The sequence below is a fragment of the Sturnira hondurensis genome, unplaced genomic scaffold (genome assembly GCF_014824575.4).
Source record: "Sturnira hondurensis isolate 20B ecotype Veracruz unplaced genomic scaffold, ASM1482457v3 Scaffold0025400, whole genome shotgun sequence".
Classification (NCBI taxonomy): domain Eukaryota; kingdom Metazoa; phylum Chordata; class Mammalia; order Chiroptera; family Phyllostomidae; genus Sturnira; species Sturnira hondurensis.
Genome location: NW_028098031.1, coordinates 245,917 through 265,649, shown reverse-complemented (window position 1 = coordinate 265,649; position 19,733 = coordinate 245,917).

Below are 19,733 nucleotides of genomic sequence, written 5' to 3'. Positions count from 1 at the left end.
CTTGCTTTTCGGTGACTTTGGGCAACTGGGGAGGCTGGAGGCAGGTGGAAGGCTCCTTCTCACGTATGGTTCAGGTACATGTGAACCAGCTCCTGCATATTGACATCGGTTTTGGTGGAGTTCTCCATAATGGCACAATTCCACTCCGATGCATAGGCAGACCCATCCCTCACAGTCAGTTCCAGTGCTGGCTGTCATTGCATTTGTGGCCCACCAGCACCATAGGGTACCTATGCAGATTGTTGTCTTGGATCCTGCAGATCAGCTCATAATCTGCTGCTTAAAACCTCTAATGACTTTCCACTGCACCTAGAACAAATTCCAAACACCATAATATGGTTTATAAGATCTCGCATGATCAGAATCCTATCTAACTCTCTGACTTCATTTGGAATCACTTTCTTGCTTGCTCCTGTGACACTGGCATTTCTTCAACTACATCCTACATTTTCTACCTCAGGCCCTACGTACCTGTTATTCCTTCTTGTTCCTCATACCTTTCTGAATTTAAGCCACTCCTCCAGAAAGCATTTCCAGGACCTCCCAATCAGGAGTGTGCCCCCCATTATTCTGTCTTTGTACCCTTAGTAGATCTAATTAACAATTTGTTAATCTAATTAACAATTTGTTAGTGTACTTATTTGTATATTTACTTATTTAATGTGTCTCTTCTATTAGACTGAAAATTTTGTGAAGGCTGAGATCATGTCTGTTGTCTTCCTTAGTCATAGCCTAGCATTTGGCACTTAATAAGTGCTCAAAATGTATGTTTGGAAGAATAAGTAAATGAGTGGATTACAAGGAATTCTTGAAATTCCTAGTTTATAGTTAAATGAAGAATTGTGTAACTGTAACAGATTGAGTAGGGAAAAAAAGATTGAGATACCAGAGATTCTGGTGATAGTTATGGTGAAGGGATTAATCAAAGAACATTTATGCAAAACACAGGGATGTAAGACAACAATATGGGAATTGGCTTGGGGTGGGGAAAGGGTGAGGCTGGGTGAGGGAGGAGACGGGGAGAAAAGTGGGAACAACCCATAAACCACTGTAGATCAATACAGTGGATACAAATAAAGCTAACCCTTTTTGATATTTGAAAAGGGTTAGTCTGTGAAATGAATGTTAATAGCAGTAATCTAGATGGAGAAGAAAAATGGGAGAGCAAATGTCATCAATAAAAGACATATGTACAGTGTTATTTACATTCTGGAGGTAAGTTAACGTGAAGACTAAGAGTTGTAAAGACTTTATAAAAATAAATTGAAGGGCTGACAGGCACAACAAGATAGATTTTTTTTCCATCATAAACAAGTGGGAGTGGAAAGTGGGGATTTCACAGGAAAGGCAGCTGGACCTGACTATCATCAAGATAATAGGTTTCTGTAAAGATAAGAGGAAATGAAAGCAAACCTGTTCAACAAGTTCTGCAAAGTCTGATGATAGACTTTGGAATCACATACATTGTTCTGAAGAAAAAGCAGGGATGATCGTTTAGTTTGTTTGTTTGTTTTTTTAAGTGGTAGGAGTAAATATCAAGGATGAAAGAAACTGAAGACTTAAGTAGGAGCCTGAGAACAAAATTTGGTACTAGGGCAGGAAAGAAGTCAGAGTGAATCCTATTGGTTAAGGGAGTTTGAGGTAGGTGACAGGAAGATCCTGAGTTCATAGATATATTGATGTAAGCATAGTTTATTCAAATAAACAATCCTGATTTTGATTAGATGGCCAATAGAGCTGTTTCCTTTTCCAATAAAAATAAAACACTTTGTTTTTGTCTGAATTCATATTATGAACTCCATGGGATCAAAAGGTCAGACATCCACATCCGTTTTGTTTTTTATTCCCCCCTGGACCTCAGAAGCCAGACATGAGAAGTGTAGCCTTTTTACTTCAGCTCATTTTCAGAGAGGAAGTTCTTGCCATAATTCAGCAGGCTCCTTTCCCTACTCATTAGCTTCATGACATTTGTCATTTTGTTAGAGTGGCTGAACTTAGAACAACAAATACACACTCTTTATAATGACCAACTGTCACATCCTCTGTTTTGGAAACTCAAGCTTGCACATTGTAAGCCCAACTTCTCTTGACACCATATGTTTTCTTCTTGGAAAGACTTATCCAACCTTATCAAATAAATTCAGAATCCTGTGTAGGTTTGGGCAAGCTGATTTCACAAGAAAAGACTTCAGTGATGAAAATCTTGTGCAAATAGATCAGTAGTAGTCATTTTATATACAAAAAAAATAGAGGTGAAAAAGTTACCTAGCCTCTTTGCTTTAATAAGCACTCTCATGACATAAGCCCATTTGAGCTACTGGCTAAGGAAAAACTTGGGAATTTCCAGTGTAAAATTGGGGTTAGGGGTAGTTTATTCTGATTTTCTAGAGCTGTCTCCATGTCCTCAACTATTTTCATTGTATGTGCATGGGGATATTGTGTTAGTTAATTGTTCGTATATTTTACATTATCAACCTTCTGAAATACAAAGGCATCTTCTAGTATGTGGGTATGGGTATGAGAAACCTCACACAACGAGGGGTTTCCAGTGGCATCAATTACTTGTTGAAAATATGTGTTTCTCTGGTCAGAACATAGAAGGAGGTCCTGTTGGTGCTGGTACGGAAGAGAAGGTAGAACTCTAGTGGTTAAGTAGAAGTCTCCTTTTGATACAGGGTGCAGCCAAGGGGGGGCCCAGAAAAGATTTGGAATGGTGTCCAGAACTCAAAGTGTACAGGAATATTGGAGGAAATATTAGGATGTCCTCACCCCCCCCCCCAGGTGTCAGTTGGGGGAAGGGACGAATGGAGCAGGGCCATTGAGAGCTGTTTTGCATAGCAACAGTTTTGCAGCTAACCTCTGGAATGGTCATTTAACATATCTATAACCTTTAACTGGTTTCATAGATATGTTAAATAGCTGTGGCCAAGTTCTGGGCCAGGGAGAAGGGAGTGGCAGCTAACCAGGCTGGAATTGAGGATTGGGAGCTGCTTCTCAGAGAGGCCTGCTGGAGAGTCATGTGGCTTTAGCAGAAGTGAGGAGCTAACCAGGCTGAGAACTGGGGCTGCTTCTTGGAGAGAGTGCCTGCGAGAGAGCCATGTGGCTTTAGCAGAGTGAGGACCCCCTCTTGGCCAGGGGAGGGGGAGAGCCACGCTGTTTTGGAAATATGTAGACCCCTGTAGCCATTAGGAGGGAGAGCCACGCGGTTTCAGCAGAGTGCAGACCTCCTCTTGGCCAGGTGAAAGGGAAGACCAGGCAGCTTTGCCAGAATGGAGATCCCTGCGGCCAGGTAAAGAAGAAAGACGCGCTTTGGGTGGAGTGCGGCTTTGGTAGAAGAGGCCCACGCAGCTTTGGCGTGCTCCCTTTGGCCGAGTGGCCTGGAAAGCGGGAGAGACTTTGACTGGAACTTGGTACAAAGAACTCTTGCCAGTGAAAGGTGCCACATGACTTTGGATTACTTGGAGATCCTGCCTGGACAGGCAGGCGACACAGCTCACGTGCCAGCGGCCTGGGAGAAAAACGGACGTGTGCTCTTTTCCTGATTTACGGTACCCGGAGTTGGGACAGTGGGAGAAGGGAGCGCTGTGTGTGTGTGTGTAGGTGTATACCTTTAAAGACTTTAATATTTTAAGGAAGGCATTAGGCCTGAATAGCATTAAATAAACATTTTGTTTCCTTTTTACAAATCTCTGGCATTGAGAGATGTGTTTCCAATTGGCGGCGGACAGAAGAGCCCTATAGATATTAGTGTATCGTCCTTGGGAGGGGCCCGTTTTCTGTAGCAGTTTTTGGCACCCCTCGGTGGGCCAAGTATTGCCCCCCCCCGACCCTTGTTCGGTAACACTTTGTTGATCTTGACCTCAATATAGCCAAGATATTTGGAAGGAGATACAGAATGTTCAGATGATTTCCTCCAGAACAAGCTGAGCCAAAACTTCGAAAGCCAGAACAGAGGTATGATGTTTAGGATGTGCTACCCCAAAATATGGCACCTTGGCATAATGAATATCTTAACCTAATGGAGTTTGAAAATACAGTAGAGTCAGTAAAGTCACACCGATGATTACCCTCATGTTTGTTCCCTGAAAGCAGTAGATAAATCTCCCTCGTGAAAGGTACCCTCCCTGTACCATCCTTATCACCAGAGACAGAGGATTGGGGGTTGAGAGGCTGTATAAACAACCTTGTTACTTTACTAGTTTACTACCCCAAACTCTTTTCTTTTTTCAGTTCTTCACAAACTTGTTTCATTGTCTAAAAGGTATAAAAGCTTGCTGTTCTGGTCACTTCTTTGGGTCTGCATTCTTTTGTGAAGGCTCCCCTATACATCTAAAAGTTTAATAAAATTTGCATGCTGTTATCCTGTTAATCTTTCTTTGTCAGCTTAATTTTTAGATCCAACCAAGGACCCTAAGAAGATCAGAAAAACTTTTTCTTCCCCTGTAGGTAGAATTTGTATCAGTCATTTAGGGTTCAATAAAACCATCTCAGATAGGGTGTAAAATAGGACAAAGTCTAGAAGCCCTGGATGCACACCAGCACATAGAAAGTTAGAAATTATATTTTATATGTCACAGAGTTTTCATGTATTTATATATTTTATGTTCCTTTTCTCATTTTTTTCTCTGAAGGTATTTTTTTATTGTTGTTTAATTACAGTTGTCCCAGTTTTCCCCCATTACTCTCCCTGCCCTACTCACCCCTAACTCTCATATTCAGTCCTTCCCCCTCCCTGTTGTCTTTGTCCATGGGTCCTTTATACGTGTTCTTGGTGACCCTTTCCCTTCTTTCCCCCATTACCCCTCTCCCTACTCCTGTCTGGTTACCGTCAGTTTGTTCTTTATTTCCATGTCTCTGGTTCTATTTAGTGCTCTCTTTTTGTTGTAATCATTAGTCAGAAAAGCCCTTGTGAAAATTCCAACCTGTCTTGGCTATGGTAAGGAGAGAAACAAAGAACTGAGTTTGAGTCCACCTTTTGGTCAAAATTAAAGGGCACAGAGTTCACTATAGCAGTCACTATAGGGTGAAAGAACAGCCAAAAGTGACAGCCTGGAGCAGAGGGTGAATTGAGAGGAACAGAGCCAGCTGTTGGGTGGAGTTGGGTGGAGTTGAAGATCCTCTTACAAAATGAAAGCTTAGAAGTACTACATTTCCTCTTACTGCTAAATTGAGCTGCTCCTTTCCAGGCAAACTCAACCGCTTAAAGCGAAAGTGTCATAATTGCAGGATGAGTCATTGCTGACCTTTAGCTGCTTTCATTTCAGGATAGTACATCCATCACCCGACAGGGGGGCGGGGGGGGGGGGATCACCTCTCCCTTTAAAGAAGAAACAACACTAAATACTTTGTGCAACAATATTTGATGACTAACATCTGCAACAGACATTTGTTATAGTTAGAGCTGACTTCATTAAAACTGACTGTCAGCAGCTGCTTACTTTAAAAAAATTGTGTGTTCATCTAGATTGGATAATGCTGAAATTTTTGTCATTAACAATGTATTGGTGTTAACTGTCATTCTTTTTCTGCATCTTCTAAAAGAATTTCTTGCTCACAGAGAAAATGTTACCAATTTATATTTGTTTGTAACAGATGTTTTTCTGACTTCAAGAATGATTTTAAGTAACCAGCCAATTTGTGGTAGAGAAAGCAGTGGGTTTGAGGGTGGGGTGTGGAATAGGGAGTACACGAGGCACACCCAGGAAAATTTTACCTACATTTGGTCTGCTTAGAATTGGTCATAGTTGTTTTTTTAAATAATATTTCTTTTCAGTTTGTAAATGGGAAGAATGACCTCAAAACAATACAGAAAGAATATTATTTAACAAAGCTTTTAATCCCAACTTGAATCATAATTTAGGTAATTTCATATTACTGTTCTAAATTCCTTCCAATGACACTATAGTCGAAAAATAAGCCCTGTCCCTTCCCTCCCTCTGAAGGCTGCTGCCAGGTTGAAGAATGAGAATGGCAAAATGCAAACTGACTGACACATGCCTGTTGGACCTCACCACCATCAGACTTGAGAAGGTTAATAGCCAGAAATACAAAAGCAGTTTGTTAGTGGGACTCTAGAGTGCCAAATGCTGAGGGAATCAGTTTAATCTGATGGGACAGAGAAGAGAAGAAGGGATGAAGGACTGTTCATTAATTAAGCAAGCATTTAATGAGGCCTTAATATAGGCTTATTGAAGCAGTTGTTACTAGGAAGTAAAGGAAAAGCTAGAACAAGTCCTACTCCCTCTAGTAACCCCCAAACCATTTGGGGAGACAAGACATCAGTAGAAGAATAACTAAGTGGGATGTCAGAGCTGCTTGGGTTACATATCAGTGTCATGTATAGAAATTTGGGCCAAGGGAGACCATTTTAGCTGCAAGGCTTTGTGGAGAAGGTGGAATTTTGGTCATAAACTTTTTACGTACTAATTGCCTCTTTTCATCAAACATGCCTAAGTATTTTGAATATTGTAATTTGCAAAATCCCTGTTAGTTCAATTAAGAATGGGATAGAAGTAACATGGTAACCCTATGGATTAATAGGGTTGGTGGAAGAATCAATGCCCCTATCCACTTATAATCGACAGTCCTAGTGATGAAGTAGCTGACATGAATTTTTTTTACACTTACTGAGTTCTGTTGATGCTCAGTCTCAGAACCAACAGATTTTCCTTCTGAAGAAGAGTTGGAACAAAGCAAAAGCCTGTATTCATGATTCTGAAAATGTAATTATGTACAGCTGGGCCTTTTCCATCTCTGCTTCATCCAGCTCTTCCTGGAGCCCAGCCAAAGGCATTTTGTGAAACCCAGCAGTGTCCCTTTGCCCAGCTGGGCTTGAGAATCAGACGTATCTCTTCATTCTTGCCAGGAACCTGTTCTGTGTGAAGCTACCAAAAGCCATGTTCTTGAGAGATTGGAAAGAAATAAGCAGCATAGTAACATTTTAACTACATGAGATTTCAAAATGTGGTGGGCATAAGGCACAGGGATCCTGAGGACATAGAGCAGTAAAAGAATTTGAAGAAAGAGAATGATGACTTGTCTGAGAGGGAATGCCCATTGAGTGCATTGTCTGTTACTCCTGAAACAATGATTGCAGGCCATTGTCTCAGGGGTATCTTAGTTCTTACCTGTTTTTTTATCTTCTTTTATCTTTGCTTTGCTCTAATAAGTAAAACTACCTCCCACCCTCAGGGAATAACTCAGGTTTGAGTGTCTCCTCGCCTTCATCAGCAACTCATTTTGCTTTCCTGTAACAAAGGGTAGGGCAAAAATAGGTTTATAGTTGAGAGTATGTGAAACAGAGTTTATTCGCTTATTATTATTTATTAATTATTGGCCTATTTTCCATGCAAACAACTATAAACCCACTTTTCCCCCACACTATTGTTGGCAGGCCCCAGAGACATGGGTTTTCCAGAACTCACCAGGTTTAGCACAGACTGAGCCACTGTGAGAGGCCTGGTTTAGAGGGACATGGCTGTTTCTCACCAGAACCTGCCCTTCCCAGAGCTTTTTCACTCTAAATATTGTAGAAAGGGATTTCTCAGGAACACAGTAAGATATTTCCAGCTGAGAGAAAATGTCAACTGAATTAGTGAACTAGAAGGATGTGGCACTTGGTCAGTAGTTTCTTTGTAGCTTAGAATCAATAGTGACCAGATTCTCAGCTTTCATTTTCTGGCAGCAAGACCGCTGATTCTGAAATATAGCTTCATAATGTATTTATATAGATGCAATACTAGTGTGTGCCTCTTTCTTTAAAATCTTTCCTGCCGGGGTCCAGCCTCGGCAGGTCTCAGGGTCCCTGAAGGATGGATGGCACAGGTGATGAATGAAGAGTCAGACGCCCGATTGGATGCCAGAGAACAGACAGCCTCTGAGGGTCTGATTGAACTCTCAGAGTTTGATTTAGGCTTTATTTTTATGGAGATTGTTACATGACATTAAAGGAACAGGTGCATGATGTAATCAGTTAAGTAGAAAAAAACAATACAGAGGTAACTAGGAAAAGTACAGGAAATTCCATAGATTCAGTTATGTTAAACAAAGGTTGTTTTGACCAGGAGAGCCATTAATCAGACAATTTGAAATAGGTGTATGTACAGAGTTTGAATGCCTTATTGTTTATTAAAGTTCTTAGAATTTGTCATGGGGCAAAAGGGTATGCTAGACTGAGCAGAGGGTATAGGAAATTTATTGTAAGGCCTTTGTGATGTCAAACTTAGCTATCTATCTTTCTGTCTAAAATATTTCTTTCTGTAATATGGACTCTGACTCCTTGGTAATTGTTTCTATGTGCTCAGTTTGTAATAGTTAACCAGCTTCTCCTGCTTCTTTGCCTGTCTAATTCCATTAATATATATTCCTGTCCAAGGTAGAGGAGGGGCTGTTACTCCATCAACTTTTCGATATTCAGGGGCTACCCCATCCGGGGGGACTTTTGTTCTACAGCCAAGATATCGTTTTGTACAACTTCATTGGAATTCTGAGGATCACCGGACCTGAAATACAGGTGTCCAAAAATCCCACCACCGGGAAGGAGAGAGGGAGAGAAACATCAATGTATGGTTGCCTTTTGTGCATCCCCTGCTGGGAGTTGGCCTGCAGGGAACCTGCCTGCAACCCAGGCATTTGCCCTGACTGGGAATCGAACCTCGATCCTCTGGTTCGCAGGCCCGTGCTCCATCCACTGAGCTACACCAGCCAGGGCTGCAAAAAGATTTATTTTCATAGCACACACTTAGTTGTAGAATGGGAAGAGATTCCAAAGCAAGTTGGTGCTCAGAGCATGTACAAAAGTCTGACGTAATGTTTGTGTGAGTTGCATTTTTCTCCTTCATAAGAGCTAAATAAATTTGGACATTTAGAGTGTTGTGATATCATTACATTCCAGCATTTTGTAGTCCTAAATCCATTGATAATGTTTCTTCTCCCTAGAAGACACCCATTCTCAAGGAAAAAAAAAAGTTCACTCCCAAATTTTCCTTTTTTTTTTTTCAAGAATATTTCAGGGGAAGGATTCTATAAACCACAGAATAGCTTATAGGCCTTGATGTATCCAAAGACTTTTAGACAATAGTAGTTAATAATGACATCTTTCTATCTTATATCTTTCAGTGGTCTGTATAGAGGTCATTAACTAAATGCCTTGATTCTGATGACTCAGGGGATCCTCAAATTCATCATGTCAGCGACTGCACTTGACATGATTGCCTTAGTCCCCCTGGATACTCACAGATGTAGATTTGAGTCTGTGGAAAAAATTAGAAGCTAAAATTTCAGCTTCCATGTATCAGCTTCAGGTTAATTGGGAAAAAAAAGAAGAAGAAAGAAACTTCTCTCCCCATCAGGCTGCTGCTGAGCAACCTTGGAGCATCCCAAGGGCAAAAGCGGCCAGCTGGGTTAGGCACTCCATTTGACACACACACCATGGGGATTCTGCAGAGCAGCACAACCTATAATTCCCAAAGGGAGAGTCCAAGAGGGAAAGCGGAAATAAATAGACCTCGCTGAAGTACATTCAAACCAGTCCAAGCTCCCTATGGAAGAAACCAGCTCAAAATATCCCTGGGAGTTACTGAAGTTAAGAGTCCAGCAACTATCCCGACAGGACAGGCAAACATAGAGGGAAGGTAAAATTTTGGTGAAATGTTCTTCACATAGCCAAGGTCATTGCCCAAACAGGCAGCTACCTGGAGAAAAGCTGTATACGTGTGGTCTGTATGTAAATGGGAGATTTACAGTTCAGCCTTTAAATAAATTGTTCCCTGGGGTGACCAACTCTTGAGCCAGAGTGAGAGTTGCCAAGCAATGAGACAAACAAAGGCAAGTTCCAAGAAGTTCATTAAAACACATAGCTGCAGGGCTTTGCTCAACTGTTCTCCACCCTAGTGGAGGAGACATACCCAATCAGAATGGATTGTTCTCTCTCTACCTTCCCTGTGTCATGGCACTCTGAGTTCCTACAGCATTCTGTTTGCACTGTTAGCTTGAGAATGGAATACATTTTGCTTTGTACCTAGTTTTTAGTATGTTTATGTTTCCCAATTAGATCACTGGCTTCTTTAAGGCAGAGCCCATGCCTTTATTTGTCTTCTTACTAACTTAGTGCCTAAAGATATATATCTTTCTATAAATAATATGTTCACAATGAGTTGAATGTTAACTACATATTAATTATCCCTGCCTATTGAAGTTCTAGCCTTGCTTTAAGGCCTATCTCAAATGCTCTGTCTTTCAAGAAGTCTTTTCTGACCTCTAATGTGTTGTCATTTCTCTTTGAATCCCTACAGACTTCCTTGTACCACTTCTGTAACACTTATTTCACCTTGATTATAGTTATTCTATAATAACTATAATCAAGTTTGGCCTTAACTGTGTGCTCCTTCAGGATGGGATCCATGTCTTTCTTGGCTCTGTACTCTTGGGTACAAAGGTTTACACATTTGTTTCTTCATTCATTCATTCCATAAATATAAATGAGCATCAACTATGTGGAATCTGTTCTAGGTCTGGGGTATAAAGCAAATAAAATAGGCATGGCCTTTATTATCATATAGTCCAAAGTCTCAAGGGATTTTGATAAGTAGAAAATTAAAGCTCAGTGCTTTGATGTGATAGAGAGAACATAAGATCATTTGACCTGATTCAGGGAATCAAAGACTTCCACAAGGAATAAAGTAAGCATACACAAAGGTCAGGAAATGGGAGAGAAACTGGTATACTTAAGAAGTTAAAAGAAGTTCAGGAGTTCAAAATGGCTCAAGTGAAGAATGCTTCAAATTTACACTATACTTCTCTCCCTAGAAAACAAATCTAAAGGACAGAAACACAAAAAAGGATAACCTAAGTTCATACATGTGACTAACCTAGCAAGAAAATCATGTATTCCACTTCCCTGATCAGTTCTCTTTCCACTAAATATTTCTTTCTATTTCTGCATATCATTCAGTATCAAGCCTCTTTTTCCTCATCATGTTCATTGAAATTGGTTGATGCAGAAAATAAATATATGCAAACATTTGATATAATTTATGTCTCCTTAAGTCATTAGTGTATTTCCATATGCTAGATGAAGTGTTCTCTCTGATTGCTCATCCTTAAGTAAGAGAATAACTTAACTTTAAGAATCATATGTGGAACTTTGCCACAAATGAGTTAGCAAGTAAGTACTTAAAGTAAATAAGTAAATATGTGAGGAACAATCTTTTTTTATTATTTAATTCTTGTTCAAGTACTGTTTTCCATCCCCCACTCCCATCTCAGCCCACCCCCCCATGCTCCCACCTCCCTCCCATTTCCAACCCCCTTAGTTGTTCTCCATGTGTCCTTTATACTAGTTTCTGTGTAATCTTATTATCTATAAGAACTAGACCCAAAAGTCCCCTGAACAAAGTTGATTTCAGAAAATTAGTGTTTAAAGGGCTTTTTAAAAAAGATTTTTTTTATTTATTTATTTATTTTTACAGAGGGGAAGGGAGGGAGAAAGAGAGGGAGAGAAACATTAATGTGTGGCTGCCTCTCATGCACCCCCTACTGGGGACCTGGTTGCAGGCCATGTGCCCTAGACTGGGAACTGAACTGGTGACCCTTTGGATTGCAGGCCAGTGCCTCAATCCACTGAGCCACACCAGCCAAGGCAGGGCTTTGTTTTTGCCCATCTACAAAGTTTTGATGAGGAAGGAGGGTGACAACATAATTTTTCATCCAAATTGGGACACTTTGAGAGTTAAATTGCAAACTCATAACTATGCACTGAAATAACAGGCGCAAACTGGGAACACCCAGATAAATTGTGACATATAATCATTCCATCTACAGCCAAAAATTTTGCATGTTTAGAAATCTTAATGTTCAGGGTTTCTCTTTGCCTTTATTCTAGATCATATTTTACAGAAAGTGCTCTGAAAAAAGTTGATTTCAAAGAATGTTCTTAACTGTATCCTAGGCAACAGGAGAACCATGTTCTCTTCCCTCACTACTAGCACACTAGGTTCCTCATGTTTAGTTTAAAAATCTCTAAATATTGGCTAATTGCACAGCCAGTATTCATGACTACAATGTAATAAGCAACATCTTGTATCTATATATTGTTCTTTATCCCTGGATTGTTAATATTAGTCTTGAATGGTCATTGCTGACATATAACTTTTAACCCCCTTGTAATTTCCTGAGTGATAAGATCAAGTGACACAAAACTCCTAAATTCCTTGTAATTTTGGGGTTTGTAGGGGCATCTTTTTTTCTAATTAGGTGACTTTGAGTTGGCTCCTGCATGGGGGCTAGTTGCCAAAAAACCAAGCCATGATTAAAGCTTGAAACTTTGAGTCTCCCCTCTCCTTCTCTAGCAAAAAGAGGGGACTGAAAATCGAATTAGTAATCAATGATGCCTGCATGATGATGTCTCTAAAAAAATCCCTGAAGTATAGGGTTCAGGAGTTCTCCTGATGGGTGAATGCATCTGTGTGCTAGGAGGGTGGTATATCCCAACTCCACAGAGACAGAAGCACCTGTACTTGGAACATTCACAGACCTTCCCTTGTGTGTATCCCTTCAAGTAGTTGTTCATTTGTACCCTTTAAAATATGTTTTTGTAATAAATCAGCAATAGTGAGTAAACCATTTCCTGGCTTCTGCAACTTGTCTAGCAAATTATAAAACCCAGGAACAGGGTAGTAGGAACCTCAGACTTGTAGCAATATCAGTTATCAGTTGTGGGTAACTGGGGAACCACTAGTTGCAACTGGCATCTGAAGAGGGGGCAGGTTTTTGTGATGGAGCCCTTAGCCTGTGAAGTCTGCACTAATTCCAGACAGTTAGTGTTAGCATTGCTTGGCATGAAAACGCACACAATCTGATGTCAGAAGTGTGAGTATGAGGACAGGAACAAAGTGAGTTTCCCAGATCACAAGCCTACAGAACTACTTAAAACTCTACATCACCATTGTCCAGTAGAACTTTCTGCACTGACTATCCAGTAGAGCATTGTTAAAACCTATAACCAAGTCAGGAATGGGGAGGGCCTGTGGGAAGAGCTATCACCCCATGTGTTTGGTCATGGAAACCCTACAGAAAGAACTCTCTATGGTTCCAACAGAGCCCTATGGGATAGCCACCCCACCCTTAACTTCCTTTTTCCCTCTGTAAAAGGGGCTTCCTGTTTTTTCTTGGCTTTAGTTTGTACATGTGACTTATCATGTCTGCAGGCACTGGATTGTAATCCCTTCTTTTTTCTGAATAAATATTTTTTTTGTGATGGAATGACTAGTTCATTTCATTTTTATGGTTAGCAGTAGCCACTAGCCACATGGACTATTGAAGAGTTGAAATATGGCTAGTGTGACCAAGGAACTTTTAAATTTTATTTAATTATCATTGATTTAAAAGAAAATATAAGCAGCTACATATGCCTAGCAGCTACCACATTGTGTAGATCCCAGGAGTAACAGGGCAATAAGTACTAAGATAAAACCAGAACATCTATCTTTTGTTTATTTGTCCAGTGTATGCACACATAGCCAGGATCCTAGTAGGCCAAGGGCTCATGCATTCCTTTGGTTTAACTCCACCACAAGAATCAACTTCATCTCTATTAAATACAGGAAAAGAGAGATCTTAAAATGTATAAGTCAGCAGTATTTGCAAAATAAAGCATTGATTTGTCTATCCATTCTACCTGAAACACTATGGAAAATATTTATACTAGTTGAAATGATAATGAACATAATCACAAGACTTCAGTCTGTCATACACAATACAATGCTCCAAAATGTCTAAGTCCTATCTCTCCCAGAGTCTTGTATAAAAGGATATTAAGGTCCCAAAGCTCTATCTCTAGCATTTCATTTCTTTTCATGCAAAAAATAAGGACAAAGCTCAAAGTCAGATCTCTCCATTTCATCAACTGTTTCATCAATTTTTTGGTTCTCATTAAAATATTTGTATCTATGGCTCTTACTGCTTTCTATTTTGTGTTAGCTGTGTAACTAATACAAAACAGCAAGAAATAGATGCCAGGGAAGATAGATACAATAATCTTACCTATCCTATTGGTGAGTAAGGATTTCAAGGCCAATGACTGCATTTTCCATAGCACCAAGCACAGTTCTTGGCACACAGTAGGTTCTCAGGAAATGCTTATTAATTAATTAAAATATTTTGTGTAGATGATTCATATTCTGCACAAATTAAGTTTCTGAAACATGAAGTGGATAAGGTAAATTCTTAACTCTGACAGCAAACCTACTGTCAGAGAGTCATGGGAACACAAAAGAGCCTTCCATCTTCAGTGCCATATAGATCAATAAAGCAGATGTCATCATTGAATGTAGCTTTGACAGCAAGGTAAACTGATTTTTTTTCTTTAAGGATTGCACACTAGTACAATTCTTCTGGAAGTTAATATGAAAATATCTATCAAAAGACTTTTATGTAATACTTTTGTATTTTATACTTTATTCTAATAAAATAATTTTGATCACATCATGGAGGTGTGACTGACATACAAAAAGCCGTACATATTTAATTTACACAACTTGATGAGTTTGAAAATAGTATATAACCATGAAACCATCACCACAATCTGTGCCATGAACACATATATTACCTCCAAAAGTTTCCTTCCCTTCTTTTTATTCATTATTTTTATGTGTGTGATAAGCTCAGACAATATAAGATCTCACCTCTAAGTAAATTTTTAAGTATATAATACAGTGTACTTAACTACAGGCGCTATGCTACTTGGATCTCTAGGTCTTTTTTCCGCTTGCAAAACTGAAAATTTGTACACATTCTCCCTTATAACTCACTTAATGTCAATAATACAAAATCTATATTGGTATGTAATGTGTGATTTAACATTAATTATTTTCTCTTTTTTAGAGGTAATTATGACTATAAGAGATTCAGAGGAACAGTCAAACTTCTAAAAAGCCAAACTCTACTACATTACATGTTTTGTTTGTTTGGTTGTTTCTATTTTCTGAAAAGTGAGAGGCAGATAATTTAGCATGTCTTAATCCAGATTTTGATTTTGAACAATAGGCTTAAATATTCAAGAGTTTTTTAACTGGAAAAATGAAGATTGGTCAGTGGTAAGTTCCAAATTGAAGAGTGCCCAAAATATCAACACAAAAACGTATATGTGTATGTATACACTTATATATATGATCACTATATGTATTTATTTTTAAAATGGGTTGCATAAAAGAATAAATATTAGCCTTCCCAGGAAAATAAAAGTTAATATAAGCAATAGATCAAGGGTATATTTACATTATGATGGAAAGTCTTATATTCCAGAACAAGTCTTGCCTCTTCAGACCTTCCTATGATGAACTTTGATTGCTTTCTGACCAGCAGATTCATAAAGTGGTCAGTATTTGCACAGGGTATAAAGGAGAAGCAAAAGAAATAGCAAGTGGGATAATGGGAGATTTGGAAAAACCCAGATGTAGCTGTGCAGGTGATGTTGTAGCTCTATCCATCACTTAGGAATTCAAATTCCCATCAATTCAAAAGTTATTATACAAAGCCTGGCACAGAACAGACGATCAATAAGCACTGGAAGAATTAAAAGCATAGGGTGTTCATATTTCACCTATTCAGAAAACTTGTTCTTTACAGGTTTTTCTTTCAGGTGAAATTTGCCTTTTTCCAACAAGGTATAATTTTAAGGTACCAGCTAAAAAGGAGTTAAAATTGTAAAGAAATCTGAGAAAGGTATAAACAGGTTGTTTTTTTTTTTTCCTGGAGGACTTGCCATTTAGAACTGCAGGTGATTTTAATGCCAGGTGGCCAGAGACTCATGAAAGCAGGGCAGCTGCTGAGAGCAGGGTTCAAGTGCTCCCGAGGGCTCGGCTTGTAGCTTTCCACTCATTATGGAGGCAAGCCTTAGAGCCAGTCTGCTGTCGGAGCCCAGCTCACTGCCTTGGCAGAGTGACAGAGAAGAGGTAAAAGGAAGAGTATAAAATGGAAGACACTTAAACAGTGATTAAATGTAAGGGATCTAATTTTTTTAAATTTATGTTTCATTTGAGCTTGAAGAGGGGAGCTGGAGAACATGTTGTGTGGGGGCGACTTTACTTGCGAGTCCCCCCGGGTGCCACGGTCGAAGTGTGTAGATATGACTGAGACATGATGTGATCTGCTTGGGGAGGAGGGGTGGCCATTTTCCCTGCTGGGAAAAGGCCATGGGTTGGTGGCCAGTTTCTCAGGGGAGGCAAAGGCCAGCAGCAGCCAGTTTCTCCGAGGAGAAAAAGGCCCCCAGCCCCCCCCTTCCAGGGTTTTCATTGGGTTGTAATACACAGGAATACAGGGCAGCAAGGATCAAACAATAAATAACATTTCAGAGAAATCTGAGGGATTAGTATGAGTCAGAGTCTGTCAGGAACAGAGTTTTAGGGTTTCCTGCTTGAACCCTTAACATATGAATGAAAGCACTCTTAGCAGAGCAGATTTCAAGGGTTTATCAGGAAGTCTTTGTGATGCCAGATTTTTCCCCAGGACACACTCTAGCATGCAAGGAGCTGCACCTCTCCCCAACAGGTACTCAGGCTTAAGGGGATTAGAGGCAGGAAGCACTTCTCCCAGGGAACATGGGGTCTCCGATTTGTCAAAATGGGGCGGGGGGGGGTGGACAGCAAGAGTCCATTGCTCCCTCTTTGTTGCATCCCCCCCGCCGAGAGTCCTTCCATGAAGGCCTCCCAAGTGATCAAGTCTGGCTTGGGTTGCCCCCCGCTGTGAGGGGTCTTACCCATCATTGACTTCTGACCAAGCTGTGGGAGCAGGGAGAGGAAACTGAGGCAGCATTTGCTACCAAAGACAAGCTTTGTCTCCTGCGGCTCGCATTCCAGAGGTCATCCCTCGCCCTTAGCCACAAGGAGTAGAGATACAATTCCTAAAACCAGGCAGAGTGGTCTACAGCAATATTGAAGGCCAGTAGCTAGGCTGAGGAAAAGGGTAGAAGATAACGCTGAATGACATTTTCTGTGCAGGGTTCTTGGAGACATGAACCCCATGAGTAGTTGTCCAAATTCTTTCACAATTGGTTTCAATAACATCAGAAAGATTATTCTTCCTTTGCTTCTTCCTGATTTTCCCTACTCCTCTCTTCTAGGCCTCTGGGGGAAATGCAGTGGTGGTCATAATCATGTCTAACATTTCAAAATCACTTTTAACTTAACCAAGACTGTGTGCATAGAAAGAATAAGGGCTTTGGAGCCAGAGAAATTTGGGCCTGGTCTAAATTTTCACTACTCTGCTACTACTCTGCTACTTCTAAATTACGAGTTTGTGGGTAGCAGCTTAACCTCTCTGTTTCTCAGTCTCCTTAGATAGAAAAGGAGGATCAGTGTTACCCACAGCTAAGGATTACTGTGTGCAGAAGCCCAGTGCCCACTGCACAGTAACCACATAGTGAATTTCAGTTGTTAATACTCAACAAATAATATGCTTCCAGATTTTTATTTACTAAACTTAACCCAGAGGTCTTGCTTTCAAAATCAAGGTAAAAGTAAAGGTAGATGATGCAGTATAATAAACAACCCTAGGCAATAAAATAGAAATAATAGGAATAACAGTAAATAGCATAGGAATCTAGCAAAGAAAGATCGTAGGAGTAAGCCACTTTCAAACCTCCTATTGCACTTGACCCTCACTATGATCTGTTATGGAGGCAGGGGAAGTAATGAATGTACCTGACAGGATGAAAAAACTGAAGCACAGATGGGTCCCAGCTCCATTTCCTCCATTATAAAATGAAGTGACAGGCTTAAGAAAATTTTGAAGTTTCTTTCAAGGCTGCCATTCTATTATTCTTTGACTATCTTTTTTTAAAAGATTTTATTTATTTATCTTTAGAGGGGAAGGGAAGGAGCGAAGGAGAGAAAGATCAATGCATGGTTGCCTCTCATGAGTCCCCTGCTGGGAACCGGCCTGCAATCTAGGCACATGCCCTGACGGGGAATCGAACCGTGATCATCTGGTTCGCAGGCCCGCGCTCAATCCACTGAGCCACACCAGCCAGGGCAATTCTTTGACTATCTTAAAGTAAGCCTACTCGTTACTATAAGATTTGCTACCAGAACTCTCACTTCTTGTTTCTCAGCCCAGAACATGTGCATAGCCCAGAAGTACCTATGAAGTAGGAAAAACTTGCTTCAAAGAAAAATGAAAATTTAAGCTGTGCAGAAAGGCCCTTTCTCCTCTTCTACTGGCATCATTTTCACATGGGATTATATCTTAATACAGTGGCCTTGGCAGTGTGTGTTCAAGTGTGCTCATGCGTGAGTAACAACTTCCATCTTTAGACATCAAAGCACTTTCACTCTATTGTAATCACACTCAGTTCCTATGAACTTACTGATATTTATTCTGGTCTCTTTAGTCTCCTCCACAGTCAAGCTTTCCTCCGTGCCAAAAGAAACAAATCTTTGTACCTCTTAGCCTCACTTCCTTGCTTTTTAGTTGTTTACTCTACCACTCTACTAAAATGTCAGTCATGCTTTCCATAATAAATAAAGTTGAAGTTTTCTTCTTCTGCCGAAAGACAAAATAGACCCCCTAGCAGAAGAGCCAATTACATACTTAGAATCCTAACAGTGGAAACCAAGTATTTGTATTTGCAGGTGTCTCAGTACATATGGGAACCTACACCATGCCTCTAGTTTACTTTATGGTTGACTTCTTTAGGCTCCAGTTTCAGCTGAGGTCCAAAGTGGCCTCAGCTCCCCAAAGACCTTAGGGCCTTATTTTGTTCCGAGAAACAATGCCATAGCAATGTCATGTTTGCCTGGTTACAAATACTTCCACAGAGGCCAACATATTCCTAGCCAGGTTTAGCAGACACTGAATTTGAAATAGCTATAGTATCTCTGTTATTTGGTTCTGACTGCTGTTATTCAATGAATCTGTCAACAAGGACATATAGTAGTAAATCCCCATTATATAATTAAAGGGGAATATTCTTGACTAAACCTTTAAAAAGGATAAATTACATTTGAATTATAGGCAAACAATTGCTTTTGAGTGTGCTAAGTCATCATTTAAAAAATTTACCTCTTTATTATATTCATTAAATTATAAGCACCTTCATATGTATAACTTGTTCTTATTGGAGCACCTAGAGTAGGAGATGCTGTGTGATCCACATAAACGTTTAAAAAAAAATGACATGCCATAACAGATACTATACAGTGCAAAAACCAGAAGCCTTGAAGAAGTTTGCACGGTATAATTCTTATAATTAAAAACTGTGACATGAACAAATCATCAATTTCTTCCTGTGTAAGAGTGGCAATAAAAATAACATCCTCAATGTCTTATTGTGAAGACTTATTGTGACAATTAAATGCAATTATGCCTGATATGCCTAGTAAAGTGTTTGGCACATAATAGGCAATCAATAAAGCTTATTAAATTTGAGCTCATTGAATTGAAAAGAACATACTGGAGAATGGGCATGAGAAGTTTCTCAGAAGATAAAAGTATTGAAGAACAACTAGAACAACTGAGGGAGAGTGTGGCTTTGTACTTGGGATAAAGGAAGCCGGCAAGATCTCACAGGTAAATGATATCCAAAGGCAGAAGAGGGGAAGCTTGGCAGGAACGAAAAGTTAGTGCAGGTCAGAGGCTGAAGATATTATGATGACACTCTGCTTGGTGAAGCCATTTTCTGCAAAACAAATGAATAAAGGGATATTCATAAATGTATATACATGCTATTAATTAAATTA